Source organism: Sminthopsis crassicaudata, chromosome 4, assembly GCF_048593235.1.
Source record: "Sminthopsis crassicaudata isolate SCR6 chromosome 4, ASM4859323v1, whole genome shotgun sequence".
Taxonomy (NCBI): domain Eukaryota; kingdom Metazoa; phylum Chordata; class Mammalia; order Dasyuromorphia; family Dasyuridae; genus Sminthopsis; species Sminthopsis crassicaudata.
In genome coordinates this window covers 198,221,123-198,237,756 of record NC_133620.1, presented here as the reverse complement: position 1 = coordinate 198,237,756, position 16,634 = coordinate 198,221,123, and the positions used below count along the sequence as shown (strand labels likewise).

Genomic DNA, 16,634 nt, shown 5'->3' with positions numbered 1-16,634 from the left:
AGGGTGGGCTGCCAGAACTTAGCTTCAGATTCTTACATGGAAGGTCATACCTTTCCTCTCTTGCCCCCCATCATAATCTGGAAACCAAAACTCCATGTCTTCATGAAAAATTGGGTAAGAGGGAAGCAGGTCCTAGGAGAGGGTGAGGAAGTTGAGTCCTGTATTGTCAGAGGATAGGGAATAATAAGAAAAATAATAATAACAATTGTGGCACAGTAGATAGTGTGCCAGGTAGAGTCAAGGAGACTCATATTCAAGAGTTCAAATCTGGCTTCAGACACTTACTAGCTGTATGATCCTGAGAAACTTTACCTTGTTTGTCTCAGTTTCCCCCATCTGTAAAATGGGCTAGGGAAGGAAAAGACAAATCACTCCAATATCTTTGCCAAGAAAACCCCTGGACAGTATGGTCCAGGGGGTCATGAAAAGTCAGACAGGATTGAGTGACTGAACAGCAACAATGTGCCCTCAAACTATGGAACCCATTCCCATGTTCTTCCATAGATACATCACAGAGGATTCTCGCCCTTTCCCAGCATCACAAAGATACCGGTAGAATATATGGGAAGGGTAAAATGAAGGGAACAAGCATTTTTGAAATAGCGGGCACTGTGCTGTTTTAAAAATATTATCACATCTACATCTGATGTTTACATCTCTCTCTCACATGTAAGCATATTCATACAGTTCTCTCTTGACATCCTTTATTCCAGGACTTCTTTGTCCTTCTTGCTTTGTTATATATTGCAGCTTGCACACTCCATCCGCTGTCTCTCCACTGCCCTCTGAGTGATACTGTTGTGTAATTCTTTGGAGATCCTTTTTGTGGGAAGAGCGACATCTGCTAAGATCTCTATCATGTGGACTAGACTTTTCCTCCCCTAAAAAACAATTGAAATATCCTCAAAATTTCATTGTACCAGGATGATTTAGAAAGACTTGGAAAGGTTTACTTGAATGGATGCTGAGTGAAACAAGAAGAACCAGGAAAACATTGCAAAATTATGTGTTGTTCAATTATGATAGACTTGGTTCTTCTCAGTAGTTCAAGGATTCAAGGCAATCCTACTAGACTTTGGATGGAAAATGCCATCTGCACCTGGAGAGAGAATTACGGAGAATGTACACATGTTATGTTCACTTTTTTTCCTTTTTCTTTTGTTTTTTTTTTCTCTCATGGTTTTTCCCTTTTGTTCTGATTTTTCTCTTTCAACATGATTCATATGGAAATATGTAAAAAAATGAATGTACATTTATATCCAAAAAAAAGTTGTTTTACATATAACTGGGGAAAATAAAAATCTAAAAATTAAAAAAAAATTTTAAATCTTGTTTATTTCAGGAATGAAAATTCAGATTATTGGTGTAGATTCCTAGTCACCTAAGCACAAAAGCTCATCATAGGAGGAGTTGGAGGAGTTTTTTGGACTTGACATATGCAGAAGCTTGAGCAGCACTATAACAAATATAGAATCAGTGAAACTGTGTCCAATGAGTAAGTGCTACATCCCTTCTAAGTATTTTCTGTGCTATTGTTTAATGAAACTTCCTTTTGTTAGATGATTTACAAGTGTCTCTCTTCATCCCAAAACCAAGCCAGAACCAATGAATGATTTGAGTCAAGCGCAGCCCAATAGAGTAGTGCTCCGTCATTCATGGACATACTACAATAGAATATTGCCACTAAAAAGATTGTAGGAGAAAAGTGGGTTATTAAAGATGCTTTGCAATTCCCTGAAAGTAATCCAGTCTGCTCTCCTCCTCCTCCTCTTTTTCCTCTATCTTGGGTCTAACACATTATTCATGTATACAGTTTTTTAAACCCATATATATGCATATATACATATATATATATATATTATATATATACTAACATGCATACACCTACATGTATATGTATACGTATAGTGTGAAATATACATGATGGGCCCAAATATGCATATATTACATAATGTAGCTATACCAGATTGCTATTTTGTGATGGTAGACTAGGCCATCTTTGTCTCACTTCCTACCTAGCCCTTAGTTATAAAATGGGTCCTGCTTTAGACAAAATGAGGTCTAGGAAAGACTTGAATTTAGAAAGGCTGAGATTATCCATTTTATCCCACTCCATTGCTAGTCATCTTGACTTTTGTCTTGCCTGGGCTGGAGAGAATGAGGTCCATGACTTTACCCAACCAATTCTGCCTCACTTGAAACCATTCACTTGCAAGTCAAGACATCATTGTTCCTCTTTGAGAATGAAGGAGAAACAACAATGATTTTATATATATATATATATATATATATATATATATATATATATATATATATATATATATATATATGAATACTTTCTATATAATGGATAGGTAGTTAGTTCAGTGGATTTGGGCACTAGATGTAGAGTCAAAAAGATCTGAGTTCAAATCTAGTCTCAGTTGTTTCAACTTTGCCAAGTCACTAAGCCAATATTTGCCTCAGTTCTGTAAAATGGTATATACTAGAGAAAGAAATGCAAACTGCTCTAGTATGTTTGCCAAGGTTACTCATGGACAAAAGGGCACAGGGTCACATAGAATCAGACATGAATGAATGATTGGACAATAACAATGCTCCCTCTATATATTATATGTGTATAGCATACTCTAAACAGGTATCCCTTCCACAACATGACTTTTCGTATTACAATTTCTATATATTATGGATCATTAAAAAATTAAATGAGAATTTTTTTGGGGGGGGGAATTTCATGGAAAGAGCAGACATAAACAAAGGCCAGCAAATGACATAAAACCTATGACTAAATATTTGAATTAATTGTTGCAAGAGGGTACTTTAAACAACCCATAAAAGAAAAAGAAAAAATTCAAATTTCTTCTCTGGTATGAAAAGAGGGTCAAAAAACTTTATGCAAATTTTTCCATATTATGGGGGTGCTATGCCCTTAATCCCTATAATATGAAAGGGTTAATAGTGTATGTGATATATATGCTATTTACAATATGTACTATATGTATATACTGTGTGTACATATATGTGCATGTGAATATGTGGGTGGTGAATGTGTGCATATATTATGTACATGTGTATACATATACCACCTATATATTTACATGTATGTGTGTATATATACACACACACATTATATATACTGCTGTAGGAAGTAAGGAGCAGTAGGCTTTTGTGCCTCAGTGGATACATACAAATGTTATGTATGTGTGTATGTGTGTGTGTATTTATACATATATATTTAGATAGATAGATGGATAGATAGATGAGCTCTTTCAGTTGTCCATATAATTGCATGCCATAATCTGTACAGTAGGCATTCTTTATCTGTTTGATTCTTCCTATGTTTAGGCTAAACTCTTGTGAATAGTCACAGACCTTTTCCAAGAGGCTTTGAAATATGATATGACTGATATGATGCCATCTACAAAGAGAAACCTTCCATCTTCCATAAAGAATGCTCTTCAACTTGGACTCTTGAATTGGATCTCTTCCATTATAGTAGAGATCACCTTTGACAAGAATTTCTCTCTGTTTTATGCCTCACTTGATATTAAGGATGAAAAGGTTGTTGAACAAGGTTGCCTCTGTGGTTATATTATTCAAGGGATAAATTCAAGTGACTTTGACATCTAGAATGAATATATTTTTATTGAATATTATTGAATGAGAGCTTGTAGGGCATCTTTTCTTAGGGAAAAGGACAGAGCTGACTCTTGCTAACTGATACAGCCTGTATTTGCTTCCCATAATGCCTAAACGGAAGGGGCAGCATAGTTGAAGGTGCATTTTAAACTTTTATTTTTTGGTCACAAACATCTTTGTCAGTGAAGCCTGTGAGTTTCTTCTCAGAATGGGTTTTTTTTTAATTTTTTTTTCCCCTGAGGCTGGGGTTAAGTGACTTGCCCAGGGTCACACAGCTAGGAAGTGTCAAGTGTCTAAGACCAGATTTGAACTCAGGTCCTCCTGACTTCAGGGATGGTGCTCTATCCATTGCACCAACTAGCTGCCCTCAGAATGTTTTTAAATGAATAAAATAGAATACATAGAATTGCATTTTTGTTAAGTATATTTTAATGTAATTGGTTACATTATAATAAGCATTAAAATATATCTAAACAAACAAACAAAAAAAAGTTTAAATGTCATAAACCCCGGATTAAGAACCTGTGGTATCAGGGAATTGGAGTCAGAGAACTTGTGCGACCTTTTTCAAGGTGCTTAACTTCTCTGAGTCTCATTTCAGCATCTGTAAAATGTTAAGGTTGGATAAAATGATTTTTAGAACCTTCTAGTTCTATAGCTCTTGTCCTAATTTAGCATTGTGACCTATTTTAATTTTTTTTCTATTGGATTCATGTCTTTAAGGTTTACTTTGTCGCACAGATTATAAAGTCCTTGAAGGTGGAGACTCAGTTATTATTGGTTTGGTTTGATTTTGATTTTAATCAAGGAATCTCTAGCACCTAGCAAAATGTCTTGTATATAGTAGGTACTTAATAAATGCTTGCATTTTGGAGCTCAATCTGGAATTATATCCAAAGAGTTATTGAATTATCTATACCCTTTGATCCAGCAATACCACTACTTGATCTATTTCCAACGATGATTAAGGAAAAAGAAAAAGAACCTCTATGTTCTAACATGATTATAGCAGCTCTTTTTGTGGTCGCAAAGAAATGGAAATTGCAGAGATGCCTATCAGTTGGGGAATAACCAAACAAATTATGGTATATGATTATTCTGGAATATTATTGTTCTATAAAAATGATGGAGTTGATAATTTTAGAAAAACATGGAAAGACTTGCGTGAAACAATGAAGAGTGAAATGAGCTTCTTTGTCCTTTGTTCTCAAAGAGGACCATGACATCAGGAAGGTGAACCAAGGAAACATTGTATACAGTAACAGCAATATTGTTTTAAGAACCACTTAGCAACTAAGTTATTTTGACTGTTATAAATACTCAAATTAGCTAGGAAAAACATATGAACATATTCTGCATCTAGAGAAAGAACTGATAAATAGAAGTATTTATAGGATAATTATACATATACACAAGCTTAGTTTTGTCTAATAATAGCCATATCAAAATTGAGAGGAGAAGAAATGAAAGGTAAAAAAAAAGCAATTTATGTGATAATTGTTATATATTTGAAAGGAATAGTAAATTGTGCGTAGTAGGTTTGCAGTTTCATGTGCAATCATCTTTTTATTGCACTATGTCATGGAAATGCTTGCTTTATTCCAGAAATTAAAAATAAAATGTTTTGAAATTTTAAAAAATAATAAATTAATGTTTGTTAAATTAAATTGAATTGAATAGACAGAAGAGAGAACAGAGAGCATTTCATGTTATAACAGAAACATGAGCAAAAATGCAAGAGTAAGACAGATAAATGGATAGATAGATGGATAAATAGATAGATGATAAATGTGTGTGTGTGCACCTCTTTTTGTGTGTGAAATATATTCATGGATAATGAAGTCACTATTTTCACTGCAATTGAGAGTACATCTTGGGGAACAATGTAAAAGAAAGTTGGAAAGATGGGACAAGGTTATAGAAGGCCTTGAAAACTAGACAGAGTAGTTTAAGATCACATCATAGATTTACAATTTAAAAAGGATCTGAGATCATCAAGAACAATCTTTTCATTTTGCAGGTGAGAAAACGGGGTCTAGAGAAATATGGTCAGGGTCACATATTAAGTGTGGAATTTGAATTTATCACACTGACTTCTAAGCCAGGGTTCAATGTAGCACACCATGATCCCTCTTGTTGATGTTGTATTCAGTTAAGGAGCTGGAGGTTTCTGTGGCCCAGTGAAGAGAGCAATAGGCCTGGAGTCAGGAAATTCTGAGTTCAAATGAGGTTTCAAAGACAAACTAGTTGTTTGACCATAGGCCTGTATCTTAACCTTTGTTTGCCTCAGTTTTCTCAACTGCAAAATGGATATAATAATATTACTCACCTAGCACTGTTGTGAGCATCAAATGAGATAATATTATTTAAAAAACATTTAGCACAGTAGCTGGCCTATCATAGGTGCTAAATAAATGCTTGTTTCCTTTCATCCCTCCAAACCCAATTAATAAGCTATATTCAAGATAAAGTACTCTAGCAGATATTTACAGATGGAATGGAAGACTTGGATCTGGAAGTTCAGGGTTTGAGGTAATGAAAGATCAGATAAGTATGAGGATGAAAAGGGAACTATATAGTGATATTTTTTTTTTAAAGTGATAGGGGCAGCTAGATAGAGCACCAGCCATGGAATCAGGAGAATCTGAGTACAAATATGGCCTTAGACATTTTATGCTTACTAACTGTGTGACTCTGGGCAAGTCACTTAACCCCAATTGCACTACCTCCCCCCCCCCCAAAAAAAAAACACAAAACCTAGGGACTTGGTAATTTAGACTTTAATATACATGCACATATGTGTGTGTGCACACAGACCTACATGTCTTTATCTTGGACCCATAGTAATTCTGTGAATGGCTTTCTTGACCTAAAGGAACATGCTTGCTGGAACCAAATCTCTAGGATTCAGTGGTTGCCATGGTACCTGGCTTTGTGAGAGTGATATAAGGACCAAATGTCAAGCTAGTATCCCCGCTTTCCTTTCTCCATTTCTGTAGTTGGATGCTATTGAGAGTGACAAAATCTCACCCATTTGAACAATGGGTCTAATGAGAGCCTGGCAGATGCAGGTTTGATTGGAACTTTGGGATTCAGGACAAAAAAGGTGCCATTAGAAATAGAAACAGTGTATTTGTAAAGATTCATATAAATCCTGATTTATGAAGGTCAGTGAAGAAATAACCCTTATTGCTTTTCTGCCCTTAACAAAGAAGTGGTGGACTATTGGGGCAGAATGAAGTATACAGTGCCAGACAAGGTCAATATGATGATTTATTTTATTTAAATATACTTTTTATTGCAAGGTAAAATTCTGAGGGAATATAGACTGGTGGGAGTACTCACTGGAAAGTGATTTTTTTTTACGAAAAATATATAAGGATCATTAAAAAAAAAGAATTAGTACTCACTGGTTAGTTATTCACATCAAAAAGACAGGAAAAACAGGAGAATGTGCTGGGTTAAACAACTCAATATTATTCCCCATATACTCTAGATCAAAATAACAATAGTTTCCATTTACATGGTACATTATGTTTTACACAGATCTTTATATATTTTCCCACTTGATCCTCACAATAATCCTGTGATACAGAAGTGTAAGCAGTTTTATTTGTTTTATTTTGTGTTTTTTTATTTCAACCATATCCGGAAGTCCTGGTGAGGAATTCCCTCTACCAATACAGGTTGTCTCCCACTTCACAATTGATAGTTTCAGAGAATTTCCTGGGGCTACTAAGAAGTTATGTTCTACTTGCTCAGGGTTCTATAACCAGCAAGTAAGATTTGAACCCCAGGTGATCTTGAGCTATCCCTACACATCCCTCCGTTTTACAGATGAAGATCTAGAGAGGTAAAAAGTTCTGGTCCATAGTTATACAATAGCTAGTTATATCCATAAAAAAGGGGACAGTTTCAAAATTCACATGATACTCTGAGAACTGGCAATAAAAAAAATTTTTAAAAAGTACTTGTCAACCAGCTATTGACAGGACTATCAATGACCCTTGTGGAGCCATTCAGAGGTAGAATTTCAGAGCAGTTTCCCAAGGGCCTAGGATGACTAAAGCAACCCACAATTTTGTGTATTTTTTCCAATAGAAACCAAAATCTAAGTTGATTTTTTTCTTTCTTTTTTTTCTATATGTTAGACTGGACCTCTGAGGTGCTCACAATACAGTTCAGTAACTCTTTTACAACTTATCACCACAGAGAGTTGTATAGGACTCTGGGAAGTCCAATCACTAGCCCAAGATCACCCAGCCAATATATGTCAGAGGTAGCACTTGAACTCAAACCAAACTTTGAAGTCAGTCCTTATCCATTATACTACATCATTCAGTTAAAATACCAAGGTTTTAGTACTAATGGGTGCAGTTCTGGTCATAAAGCCCTTTAAATCATTTTTGTGACAATTACCAGGTCTCAGAGTCATTTTCAACTATTATAACTATAAAAGTTTAAAATAGCAGTTTTGGGACTTTGGGGACACTTTGTATATTCAGGCTTTTGATTTAGGTGGAAGATAAAACTTTAGGAACAGAGGGAACCAGAAAGCTGGTAATTGCAAACTTTTTTAACCATTGCTTTCCAAGGGAGCTAGTCTTTGTCAATATGGTTGGAAAATGAAAATGTTGCTGGTTTTAATCTGAAACTATCCACACAGAATATTGAATTTCTTCTCTCCTGCTTCCCTCCACCCAAGGGTTCCACCATATTCTGACCAAAATCCAGTAGTTTACATATTCCAAGAAAACCAAGCAAATAGACCTGGATGTCTCTGGGGATTAAATTCAGAATCATGAGGGACATGAATTCATGAGAACCCTTAATTGTAACTGAGCTGGTTTAACTTGTCTCATCATCAGCTTTTTTGGGTAGGGTGGGGTTAGGATAGAAAATGCTTAATGGGTACAGAATGTGGGCTCTGATGCAAATGGAGCTCCATGAGGAGGAAAGGAAAGACAAATGTGCCCAGCCATGCCTATGAGAGAGAGACATTTAGAGACCTATAAGCTGCTGAGAACTGTAGACCATGTTGGACTCAGAAGGGTAGTCACCAACCCAGTGATAAAAAAAAAAAAAAAGGAACCAATGGGAAGGTGCCAGGTGTAGATGCGTAGCCTCACATAGCACAGACCAATGTGACTAGGCTGTCTACAGACCTGTATCCTAGAGGCAGACCTAGATATTCTGGGTTCCTTGGAGCCCAGCTGTCTTGATCAACTTCGGAAGATCCTGGCCCCAGACCTGCAAGAACTGGCCTCAAAGGAAGCAAAGTGGATTCGAAATTGGATAGATACAAAATCCAAGGATTATCGAAGGTGAAGAAACGAACTAGGATAGTAAGAATATAATTTGATTAGTGGAGGGATAAGAGTGGGAAAGAGAAAAAAAGATTAAAAAATTCAATGGAAGAAATTAAAGGAAAGAACAAAGGAGGAAAGATAGAGCAGAAGAGTAAAGGGCCAAATGAAAGCAAACCTATTAGACAGACTTAGGGGTGGCCAGGTAGTCATGAGCCCTGAAATCCAATGGAGTGGAATAAATAAGGGACGTAACGTATTATCTATGAAAAGGAAAATTGTATATGAATTTTGAGTGTAAAATAAGAGAAGGGAAAGGAATAAGGAATAAGGAGCAAAAGGGATAAATACTAATAAATGAAAAGTGTAAAGATTGGGAAAGAGCATCAGTATAAGCAGAGAAGAGATTGAAGACTAGAGAAAATGAAGGATAGAGAGGACATAATCGGAGGTGTGAGAGAGGTAAAAGCAAAAAGAAAGTAACTAGAGTAAAATTGATAGTGAAAGAAGAAATGAAAGTCTGAAAATAAATATAAGTGATAGAGAGGTGAGATGGATGGCTAGATACAAATAAATAAAAGAAAAGAGAAAAAGAAAGAAAGGGGAAGGGACAAAGAGAGAAACAAACTAAACACCTACTATATTCCAAGCACCATGCTAAATACTTTACAAATATTATCTTGTTTGATCCTCACAACAACCTTGGGAGGTAGGTACTGTTATTATTCCCATTTTTCAGTGGAGGAAACTGAGATGTCTAGAGTGATTTGTCCAAGATCACAGGACTACTAAGTATTTAAGACCAAGGTAAATATAAGTCTTCCTGACTCCAGACCCAGGTAGATAAGCAGGTAAGTAGATACAAGATAAAGATAAGTAGAGATATATAAGTAAATAGAGATAGAAAGAGACAACACAGAGAGATTGATAAAGAGAGAGAGAGAAAGAGACAAAGACAGAGAGACAGAAAGGAGAGAAATAAGTTGATATATGGATAGAGACAGCAGCAGATAGATATATAGAAAGAGAGAGAGAGACAGACCGATAAGTTTGGGGGTTTTTTAAGTGGGAAAAAGAGACCATTTTTTGCCTCAATTGTTATATAGCCTTAATTATTGAATGGGTATAATGGCAGTCCAAACCCCTCATTTTACAGATGAGCAACTGAGGCCCTGGGAGGTTAAATTATTTATTTAAGTTATCAATTTAATTTAATCAAATTACATGCATAGGCAGTATCAAAGATGAAACTTAAATCTATCTGTTTTTCTGAATTGTTCTTTGGGATCCAACAGTAACAAGGCTGGAGCAGTGACTTGGATCACTGACAGAAATAATTTACTAGACAGAAATTAGTCGTGTGGTATGACAGATAGTATATGGGTGGCAAGTGGGTCCCTGATGGTTGACTCAGTATCAGGAAGAAGTAAATGAAGGAGAGTTTCCTCCAATGCTTTGTTGAGAAGTCTCCTGTTCTTAGTGATATAAAAGCCTCAGGATGACTCCTAGGGCACTATACCAGTTTTCTTCTTTTACAGGAATCCCAAGCCACTGCATCTGTTTGATTTTGCCAGTCTGGATGTCCTGTGTCTAAGTGGTCCTGAAGAACTTGCCAGAACTTACTAGCAGAAGGAACCATTCTAATTTTATACTTTCTTATATGGGTCTGAAGTAGTCACAGGGTTATACTGCCATCACAAAGGACACACTGGGAGGAAGAAGTTATATGAGGAACACTGACACAATTACAGTGAATGAAGGCACTAGACTTAGCAAGTGCCAGTGAAATACTTTGTGCAATTACTAGGCTAATCTAAATATGTCTTGAGGAATTGGAGTCAATGTAGTTTTAAGTATAGCCAATCTGAGACAAGAAACTGGGGAAGCTATATCTCTCTGGCATATGTGGTATCAAATCCATCAAAGTAAGTGTCTATCACTACTAGTAGAGGAGGCCCTCTTGGATGTATCTAAGACTACTTCCATATTTGTGAAAATTTGATTCCAAAAATCCTAAAATTTTGGCTATGTAGGGCTGAGTAAGGTCCTTAGCAGTTCTATATGACTAATAAAAATGAGAATCATATAATAGTAGGACTTAGAGTATAAAATCTAAATCTCCTATTTCTCAAGGCTTTTTTGGAGGGTTCAGTGTCCAGTCCTTATTTAGGGGACCCACAGAAAGGTGATCCATTCCCTCTACAATTCCTGCGTTATTATAACCAGGCAACTCCTGGGTTAGATGAAATTTTAACATACGCTATAGCTTAATCTTTATTATTCTCACTCAATTATAACAAGATTTATATCATGGAGCAGCTGAAAGATAAGAATGTAGTTTGGGTCAAATGGAATGGGACTGACTGGATCACATGGGAGCCCTGCTGGTGCCAGCAGAAGGACAAGGATTGGTTCTGCTCCCATTGGGATTCCAAACCATTCCTGAAGCTTCAAATAGCCAACCTAGAGCCTCTGCCAGACTGTTACTTAATTCATGAACAAAGGGAGGTCTTTATTGCTTGGATCATCATTTCATTATTGATTGTGCTTGTGGTGCTATGCTGTTTATTCATCAAAAAGTATCGCCAGAGGAAGATGGGATTACGGTGCAGATTGGACCTCTGAACAATTCTTTCTTAAAATGGAGGTTAGATGGCAGAAACTGGGTGAGACTGTTTAGCCCTGGATTTAATCTGCTTTAGTACTGTGTTATTAAATGGAGCTTTGATTGGATGGCTGAAAGAAATATTTGATGGGTTGAGTGTTGGAGTGGGAAAGGGAATTTTGAGGAGTGGCAGGTCTGGACAAAAAGGAAAGAAAGAGACTAACCTGCCCAGTAACCATAGCAACATCTATAAGGGTGAGGTGGACAAGTACCCTCAGCACTTTGTTGATTGCAGCAGTCAATCACCTGCTCAAATCATAATGACAGAAATGCAGCCACTGGGGACTTGGGGATTTATGGATCTTGTCTCTGAAGTATCTCCTGAGATTAGTTTAGAGGTAGAACCTGAGGAGGGGGAAACAAACCTATCTCCAAATGTGTATGCCCAGAACAGGGGGTATTGACAAATAAACCTTTACTGTAGAATCCTGTTTTCAACCAAGGGAACTCCCCAACTCCTGAGGGAATGGCTTTAAGGAGGGAGGGAAAGCTGATCAAAGCAAAGCAAAGCAAAGCAAAGCAAAATAAAACCACCACAACAACTATAACAATAACAACTCTAGACTACTTCTTTAAATTTGCCTTTTGCTAAATCATTTTTATTATCCTAAAATGTCAGAAATGTTCCTTGTTTCAAGGAAACCAGCCCAGATTATACAAAGGCAGTATTGTGTAATTAATATTTTTGAAGGGCTAGATTTGAAGCTAGAGAATCTGGATTTAAATTTTGATCACTACTTCCTACCTGTGTGACCCTGAACATGGCACAATCTCTCCATATCTCCTGTTTTCTAATCTATAAAAGGCCGCAGTTAAACTAGATAACTAACATCTAAGGTCCCTTTCAGCTCTACATCTAGGTTTTTGAAGCAGTACAGGTATCAATTCCAAAACACAGAAGAAACTTGTTGGCGCTTTGCTTTTCTGGAAATAAAACTAAACTCTCCATTGCCCGCCTACCTGTATCCACCTACCCCCAGCCTCAAGCAGGAGAGTTTCCTCTTAAGTGTGGTAAAACAGAACTGCTTTTGGAGGACAAGATTTCCTTGATTTAAACAGAAACAACTTTCCCTCAAACTGTTTTTTTGCAGAGAGTTCAACAGAGGTTAAACAGCCTGAAAAGGCCATATTTCCTGGTATCTTCTGACTGGCTTTTAAGATAATTAACCGAGATGAAAGCCATCCCCTTAAACAGTAACTACATTCCTGGAGAGAAGGCAGTGGGAAAGAATGAGAGCTAAGGATCCATCCCAGACTACCTTGTTGACACTGAGCAGCATGTTTGGCACAGGCTGCCAGTTACCTGTGTGATCCAGTGATGAGCATTTGATACAGGTGACAGCTGTGAGACTCTAGGGAGCATAATTTGCTACTTGCCTGAGGTTTTACTTGAGCACTTAACACATTATTACCTACTATTTCCTCTCTGTTTCATTCTTTCCCTTTGTTGAGAGAAAAACTGATTCTCCCCATTGCACAGAGGGGAAAAATGATACCTGCTTTGAGACAACAACAACAAAATATTTATGAAAATAAAATGAGCACTCTGTCCTAGGCAGGAGTTCGAGCTTGGCACTAATATGGTACAGGTAGTTGATTCCTACATGGTGATAATTAAAGGTCATTTTTACTTTATAGTCAATCAAAGGTCTTATTTTCTTCCAAATGCATAAATTATGGAGACAAATCTACATATTGAGAGGCAGCCTTGTATAATAGAAGGCTAGTCTTGAAGTCAAGAAGTCCTGGATCCCAAATCCAATTTTTAGTTGTGTGAGCACAAGCAAGTCACTTAATTTATCAGAGTTTCAGGTAATTTTTTAAATATTATTTTTATCATTTAAAAATTAAATTTCATTTTATTTTCAAATTTTCATTCTCTCTACCCCATTTTCCACTGAGAAAGCAAGAAAAAGAAAACCCCTAAAGGAAATTTGTATATCCAAGCAAAACAAATTCCCATATTGGTCACATACAAAGAAATGTCTCGATTTGTACAGAGTTCATCATCTCTCTGAGGGTAGCATGCTTTTTTAGTCTTCTGGAATTGTGGTTGATCATGATGCTGATTAGAATTCCTAAATTTTCAAAGTTGTCTTTAGGATATTTCTATTTAGGATATTATATAAAATTGTTCTCAATTTATTCTGCATCACTTCAGTCATCTCACATTTCTCTAAAACTATACCCTTCATTATTTTCTGTAGCACAATATGCAGTATTTTATCATATTTACATAAGATAACTTGTTCAACTATTTCTCCGGTTAATGAACAACCCTGCGGTTTCTAATCCTTTGCCACCACAAAAGACATTGGTATAAATGTTGTTGAGTCCTTTTCTTTCCTTTTTTTTTTCTTTTTTTCTTTGTTGGATCCTCTTCTGTGGATACTTTTGCTTAAAAAAATTGAGGTTTAAACATAATAGTAGTAGACTAGGTCAGAATATATGCACAGTTCAATAGCTTTTGGGGCATAGTTCCAAAGTGCTTTCCAGAATGCCCGGACCTATTATCAGCTCTACCAACAGTGTATTAAGGTACCCATTTTCTTACAACCCCTTCATCATTTGTCATTTTTCCTTTTTTTGTCAAGTCTGAATGGAAACTGAGAGTTATTAGTTTGTATTTAATAATTAGTGATTCAAATAAAGTCAGATCTAATCAATAGGAAAGATATCAAGTGCTCATGGGTAGGCTGAGCTAATATGATAAAAATGATAATATTACCTAAATTAATCTACTTATTCAGTGCCAAACCAATCAAACTCCCAGTAAATTATTTTACAGATCTAGAAAAAAAAATAATGTGGAAGAACAAAAGTTCAAGAATTTCAAGGGAATTAATGAAAAATGCAAATGAAGATGGCCTATCTGTTCTAGATCTAAAACTGTATTTCAAAGCAGCAGTCATCAAAACCATTTGATATTCCATAAGAAATAGAGTATTCGATTAGTGGAATAGATTAGGTTCACAGGACAAAACAGTCAATGATTATAGTAATCTAGTATTTGACAAACTCAAAAGCCCCAGTTTTGGGGATAAGAACTCACTATTTGACAAAAAATGCTGGTAAAATTGGAAACTAATATGGCAAAAACTAGGTATTGACCCACACCTAACACCCTCTACCAAGATAAGGTCAAAATGGGTTCATGATTTAGACATAAAGAGTGATATTATAAGCAAATTAGAAAAACAAAGTATAGTTTACTTCTTAAATCTGTGGGGAAGGAAGGAATTTGTGGCCAGAGAATATCTGGAAGTCATCATTGAACAAAAAACAGATAATTTTGATTATATTAAATTAAAAACAAAACAAATATACAAACAAAACTAATGCAGACAAGATTAGAAGGGAAACAATAAAATGGGAAAACATTTTTACATTCAAAGGTTCTGAAAAAGACCTCATTTCTAAGAGAATTTATTAAAATTTATGAGAATTCATGTCATTCTCCAACTGATAAATGGAACAATTTTCAGATGAAGAAAATAAAACTATTCCTAGTCATATGACAAGGTGCTCTAAATCACTATTGATCAGAGAAATGCAAATTAAGACAACTCTGAGATATCATTACACATCTCTCAGATTGGCTAAGATGACAGGAAAAGACAATTAAGAATGTTGAAAGGGATGTGAGAAAACTGGGACACTGATACATTATTGGCAGAGTTGTGAACTGATCCAACCATTCTGGAGAGTAATTTGGAACTATGCCCAAAAGACTATCAAATTTTGCCTACCCTTTGATCCAGCAGTGTTTCTATGGATTTAATTCCCAAAAAGATCTTAAGGGGAGAAAATAACCCAAATGTGCTAAAATTTTGTGGCAGCTGTTTTTGAAGAGGCAAGAAACTGGAAACTGAGTGGATGCCCATTAGTTGGAGAATGGTTGAATAAATCATGGTATATGGATGTTATGGAATATTATTTTCTATAAGATGATCAACAGGATGATTTCAAAGAAGCCTGGAAAGACTTACATGAACTGATGCTAAGTGAAATGAGCAGAATCAAGAGATCACTGTACATAGCAAGATGATCAATTCTGATGGACGTGGCTCTTTTCAACTATGAAATGATTCAGACCAGTTCCAGTGATCTTGTGATGAAGAAAGCCATCTACATTCAGAGAGAGGACTGTGGGAACTGAGTGTGGATCACAACATAACGTTTTCACTCTTTTTGTTGTTGCTTGCTTGCATTTTATTTTCTGTCTCATTTTTTTCTTTTTGATTTGATTTTCCTCATGCTGCAAGATAATTGTATAAATATGTGTGTATATATTGGATTTAACATATATTTTTATCATGTTTAACATATATTGGATTATTTGCTATCTAGAGAAGGAGATAGGAGGAAAGGGGGGGAAATTTGAACACAAGGTTTTTCAAGGGTTAATGTTGAAAATTTATCCATGCATATCTTTTGTAAATTAAAAACCTTTCATAAAAATTATTAATGATTTAGACCATTTTTATGTGGGTATTGATACTTGGATTTCTTCTTCAGAAAACTATTTCTATTCTTTGATATAATTGGAGAATGGCTCTTATTCTTATACACATGAATTAATTCTCTATATATTATAGAAATAAGACTTTGATCAGAGAATTAGCTGCAAAATTTGCTTGTTTATTTTTGCCATTTCTTTGTTTCTCTTCTTATTTTATCTGAATTAGTTTGATTTATACAAAAACTTTTAAATGTTATGTAATCAAAATTATCCATTTTACCTCTTTATCTCTTTTTTGGTCAAAAACTCTTTCCTATTCATAGATCTGATGATAATTTAATAATAATAACAATAACTAGTATTTCTTAAGCAACTGTTATATGCTATGCATTGTTCTAACTGAAGACTTTACAAATATTATCTCATTTCACTTTCCCAACAATCTTGTGAAGTAGATGCTATTATTATCCCCATTTTATAGTTAAGGAAGCTGAGGCATCAGAGGCTAACTTGCCCAAGGTCATATAACTGTCTATAGTTGCATTTGGGCTCAGGCCTTCCT

The 16,634-nt window shown here is 35.6% G+C and overlaps 1 long non-coding RNA gene across 2 annotated transcripts in view; it reads left to right on the top strand.

The window, feature by feature from the left end:
• LOC141566106 (uncharacterized) overlaps positions 1-16,634 on the top strand; it is a 56,261-nt gene that overhangs the window by 7,400 nt on the left and 32,227 nt on the right. For both annotated transcript variants that reach the window (XR_012489235.1, XR_012489234.1), the window contains exon 2: positions 1,343-1,495. This is a non-coding gene — a long non-coding RNA (uncharacterized LOC141566106). The remainder of the gene's footprint in view (positions 1-1,342; positions 1,496-16,634) is intronic.